Raw genomic sequence first — 6,000 nt, 5'->3', positions numbered from 1 at the left:
GCCCTGGGATCAAGCCCTGTATCGGGCTCCCTGCTCAGCGGGAAGCCTGCTTCTCGCTCTCCCACTCCCCCTGCTTGTGTTCCCGCTCTCACTGTCTCTCTCTCTGTCAAATAAATAAATAAAATATTAAAAAAGAAAAAGAAAGAAAGAAAGAAAGAAAGAAAGAAAGAAAGAAAGAAAGAAAGAAAGAAAGAAAGAAAGAAAGAAAGAAAGAAAGAAAGAAAGAAACCAGAAAAGAGGCGCGAGGTCTCCTCCAGAGCAGTCAGGAGAGGGAAGCCAGCCCAGGCCGGTGGAAGAGCACTTACTGGGGGCCACTTATGTCCCATTTTGCAGATGCAAATAAACGAATGCATTTAGAATGGCCCAGAGAGAGGGAATTTGGTTCCGTGACTAGAGCAGCTGTCTGCGAGTAAGGAGATCTAGGTTTCTATTTCTGACCCTGCCACTGACTCACTTTGTTAATTGGGACATTTAGAACGCCAGTCTTCTTTTACTCCATCTGTAAAATGGAGGTAGTAATATGCCCAGCTTACCCTTTAGCAAAGCAGAATTAGCAAATAGTCTGAGAAAGAACGTGTGTACATTCAGAGCATGATTCGTTCTGAGAGAATTTCGGTTCTTCATTGTGAATTCTAGCATCGTTTTCAGCTGCCAAAATCCAGGTGCTATTTAGAGAATTCAACCTCAAACATTGCATTTATTTTCTGCCCTTTAAATGTCCATGGTTTTGAGGGTTTTCTCACCATATTAACTGCAACAGTGAAATTAGATTGTTCAGCTTCAGTTTATAGCCCATTTCATTCTTTAATTTCTGTGTTCAGAGATGATGAGTTTTGGTTTGCATTCACCCTGTTCCAGAAAAATAATAGATAAAATGGGTTTTCACTGAAAACATTTAAACTTCATGGAAAAAAAAAATCTGGCTTTCCCTGCCACACGGAGTATTGTGAATAGAAGTAGAATAATACACGTGAAAGCAGTTTAGGCTTTTCTAAGAACAGAGTCCCCGGCTCTCATTCCCGCCCCCCGGCACACAATTTTGTACAACTAAAACCGAGTTAAAACTACCTTCCGAAGCTTATTTTGATATATTTTGGTTATGTATGGGAAAGCATATCTTTAAGATAGTTCTCCTAACATGCTAAAAACTGAAATAGATTAATTCTATCTCAAACTCCTAAATCAAATAAACAAGACATCAACGCGTGTAACCTTTCATTCACACTCCATCCGCCACCTCATCCTTTACTCGGCTGCACTTCACCCATGGTAATCTTCCGTCTCGCAACAAATGTCATATCCAGGAACTCATACATCTTCATCAAAAGCAGTAAGTGTAGCACCCGACATGAAAGAACACCTACATAAACATAGGCTTTTTTGCCTTCAAGTCTCTCTTATACTGACACTGTTAACACAAGACAGCACTTCTCAGCACTAGAAACACACCCCGGAATTCGTTAAGTGTTCAACACCTTCTCTGACATCATATGACAACACCCAGCAGCGGTGTCATCGGATTTTAAAGCAGACTGGCATGGAGGAAGTTTATGCTTCGGAATTAAGAAGAGATAAAGGGAGTATTTCTTGCACTATCAAGATAGTTCCCCCAAGGTGCTAGAATAATTACCTGACCCTCAAATATTATTTTTATGCCTAATTTATCCAATCACTCCTGGCAACTAAGGCGATAAGAGGGATTTTCTTCTGTCTTCAAATTTCAAACCAAGGCAAAGAAACAAGGTTTTTGGAAGGGATGCGCTAATGGGTTTTCATCAGATGGAGTTTCCTGCCACGTTCACCAACGCCGTCACCTTGGAAAGTATGATCATTTTCACCGTGTACACGGGCGGAGTAAGAAAGGCAGTCATTCTCTTCCCTCTCGTGTTTTTACAACTTGATTTGCCTTCTAATACTGTGGTAATATCACCTTAATAGTCAAGAGGATGCTAACATCTCTTGAGCCCCTTGCACAGAGTCGGCACCCTGTTGGGTGCCTTCAAGCATCTCACAACAATTCTCACAACAACCCTGTTATGCCAATCTTGTTGCTCCCAATTTTTCACAATGAAGAAAAGTATTAAGCAAATTAGGAGTAAAGCAAGCACGTCACAAGCTGGAAAGTGGCAGTACCAGGCTGGACTACATACAGCAGGCGCTCCACGAATATTTGTTAGTCTGTGTGTGACTCCATACCCAAATACGTTCTACTGCTCAGGACTGTGCTAAATTTTTAGTTTCAGTGTACAGCACCCTACCCCATGGCCTTCCATCAGTACAGCTGAGGAAACTGAAGTTCTGAGAAACTGTAGTTGTATGGCTAGTTAATACCAGGCTCACACTTGGATTGCCCCTTCGATGAACTCATATATGGGTATTGATGAAGAAAAACAGACATGGTACCACCAACCAATAAATTTACCACTGGAGAGAAAAGTGATGTTTGTCATGAATCTGTATAATACTTTTTCCAATCTGCATATCTCGTAGGCACAATTATTGACTTGAGCATACCGAACGCAAGGTCAGGAGATTTGGTTCGAGTCCTGGCTGCGCCACTTATTGCAGATACTCAGTTTGACTTGCAGAAACGGCGAGTGAAGTATCTCCTTCCACTTTGGCTTATCATGCATTCCAGGCATCAGTACCTGGAACAAAGCAAGTCCTCAACAAGCACTTGTTGAAAAGATACATGAAATGATTGCCCTCACAGGCAGTTACACGAGCAGTGCTTGTTCTAAGTGGAGTTGAGGAGTGATAACCCCACGTCTCTAGGCCTTGGGTTTTTGTTTGGGTTGTTTTTTTTTTTTTCCCATTGAAAATACAAGCTCCTAAATACTTATTTAGAGAAAGCAGCTGCCTTTTAAAGTTGTCCAAGACTGTACATTTGTGTAATTTATCTTTTAATAGTTCATTTGAGCTGATTTTTACATTAGTCTTTATTATACTTTAAGCCAATAATTGTCTTCTTACTATGGTCAATGCAAAGATTTAGGTCAGGGGTCAACAAACTTTTTCTGTAAATGGCCAGATAATAAATATTTTAGCCTAGTGGGCCATATGGTCTCTGTTAAAACTACGCAACTCAGCCATTAGAGCACAAAATCAGCCAGACAATATGTAGACAAGTGAATGGGCTGAGCTGGGTGTCAATAAAAATTTATTTTAAAAAATAGATGGCAGGCCAGATTTTGGGCTGTATAGTTTGCCAACCTCTGATCTAGTATCTAAGTGACCACCAGAGAGCGGCGTGTCATCATTATCGTGTTATCGCAGGTGCTTTGTAGGTAGTTAGTGCTCAGTACTACTTTGAGGAGCTAAAAAACTTTTTGAGCTGTGCGAGGCACCATACTGTGCATCCTACAGAACATAATGGAAAAGAAGATGGCAGCCTCGATCGCTTCTGTCCAATGTCACACCTGAGAAAAGAGTTTATCAAGAAACACACCCAGGAGGGCTAATTGGTCCATGCAGTCCCTTCCTTGATGTTAACACAGGCAATAGAAGGTGTTATAATAGGATGTTCCTTTTAGGTTTGGGGCACGTTCGTTAACCTACAATATATTCAAGTTTCTGCAATAATAAACTATGAGCTATAATATCACACCAATGACAAATGAGAAGCACACCTGAATGATCCTTGTCAAGTCAAACACTTCAGGAAAAGCGCTTAGCAGGAGATGATTTTAGAGCTGGTTTTTGAGAGGAAAGCATGTAGAGGGGAAGAGAAAAGAAAAGGCATCCCAGGTGGGAGGGAAAACATATGCAAAGCCATAGAACAAAGCCAAGTAAAAGACAAGTAGATTAGCTTACATGAAATGGTTGGTAAATAACAAGACACAATATCAAAGATTTGCACAAGACCTTGCTCACTCAGACTTCCTCTTCTTTGTACACATTATTTAACTTGAGAACTGGAACTATAGTCTAACAAAAAGTTCTAACAAGCTAGCCATGTGGAATGAGATGATTTGTGGAAATGGTTCTTCCTAAGCACGTCTACCAGAGGTGAATGTTTTTATATCATGGGTAGTAGACGAATGGCAACAAAGGAGTGAAACTCATAAAGAAATTTCCTGTTGCTCCACTAGCTTTAACCAATTGAGGTTCCACCAGGTAAAATTCTACCTAAGCAGCGGGCTATCCCAAGTATAAGACCCAAGCACAAGAATTTCCTGGACTTGCCAGCGATGCTGAACCACCCTCATTCTATGGTACATGTATGGTATAGCATCGTTCATCATGTGGCTGTCCCCTCTACCGTCTTGAACTGACAGTCCTTGCAACAGGCCACAGCTATCAAAATGCAGCTGCCTTTAGTGGGCAGGTAAACCTCAGGAGCCAAATCTTTTTTTTTTTTTTTTCGCTTTCATAGAAAGCAAAGTTCGTTTTTAAGGCAAGGGGCAAAATAGCTAACCCATATGCTCCCCACTTGGAAAAGCCTCCTGTTTGCCCTGGGGTTAGAGTGTTGGCCTTTCTGCATGAAAAGCTGCTCTCACAGCTGGCTGAGAATATTCAAAGGTCTCTCAGGTCAAGGCAATACATATGGCTCAGAGATGGGGTCTCTCTTCACCATTCATCCTGGAAAAACAAGTGTTAGGGTAGAAGGTGGGAAGAGGCCTTGGTTCACAGACTCGTTTAAGAATTTGTTGGTTAAAAAAAAAAAAAAGATTTTTTAGTTAAAAGAAAACTTAGGTGCCTGGAGAGTACCTCGTGAAATACACATTTCATTTCCCTAGCAACTCAAGTTGACCAGATTTCTAGTTTTGTGGAGCCTCCGAGGTGGCGTAATTCAAACAAGAAAATAAAAAAAGCCTCATCAGTGAAAATTAAAATAAAAAGGCAGAGCACAGAAACAGAACCAAATGGACAAGGCATGTAATTTTGTATGGCAACAAATGATCTCCGAGATTCTCTGTGGTCCCGTAACCTACCACACACCGCAGCTTTAAAAACCAAAGTCACCCATTACCTGGAATGCTTCAACTGGGAGACCGAACACACTTCTTGGGTTGACATTAATTACGATTAGTAAACTGCTTCGTTTCTTTTAAAACACAAGCCTTGTCCTGGAAGACTGAGATGGGATTTGCCTCTGATGGAAAGCAGGAGAGCAAGTGCCTCAAGTGGGCGAAGGCGCCAAGAGGAAGCGCCACGTCTCATTTCTTGCACCGGATCTGCGGCGCACATTCTCGAAGACAGTGACACCTAAAGGGATTTTGAAATAGCCGGGGCTGCTACATGGCAGCAATCCTGACAAAGTCAAGGGCATGTCATATTTTGGAAAACTGATGAGTTTTCAGGTTTCCTGTGCTTGATTGTCCCAAGTAACCATGAAAAGAGGATCAAATTCCGATTTTAATGACATGCCTCAGGGTGCCCTCAGGACAACTGCCATTTTTATCTTAGATTCTGCAGGTCCTGGTGAACAAAAGGGGGGAAAATCAGCTTTGAATAGATTGCTTACGCTCTTGTCAAAAGTAATCCAACTCTGAATATCTATATCCCAAAATATCATCATGTGGGCAGTTTTTATTAACCTAAAGAATTAATAGAGCAGAATATTTAAAATGGGGTTTCAGTTATTGATTCTCCAATTAGATCTTGTGTTCCCTAGGTGCTGTGTGTAATCATGGTTTTTGCTCCGTCTCCCGCGCTCGCTGGCTTGCTGTCGCTGCTTCTCTTTCTCTCGGTGTCTCTGTGTTTCTCATAAGCAGGCATGCTCTGAATACACATGTGGTGCATAATGACCAGATCTGGGAGGCGAGGCTGCATTTGTGGATTCCGATTATGCTTTTGAAAAATATCCCCAACCCCCAAATTTAGTCTTTTCCAAGCTTATAATCCCCGCTCTCCTTCCTCCTGCACAAAATAATTTTTATTTTGGAGTTGACTATCATAGTATGTGGCAGCTTAGCCAGAGAGCAGGGCCTGTGTGCTTGTTAACAGCACCCTGATGTTAACAATGAACTAATTACTTTTACTACTGATGTGCTCTGG

Source organism: Mirounga angustirostris, unplaced genomic scaffold, assembly GCF_029215605.1.
Source record: "Mirounga angustirostris isolate CCGP_5_RB_7025 unplaced genomic scaffold, mMirAng1.0.hap1 SCAF_4, whole genome shotgun sequence".
NCBI lineage: Eukaryota > Metazoa > Chordata > Mammalia > Carnivora > Phocidae > Mirounga > Mirounga angustirostris.
The sequence above is the reverse complement of the archived record's forward strand: the minus strand, read 5'-3'. Positions refer to the sequence as shown.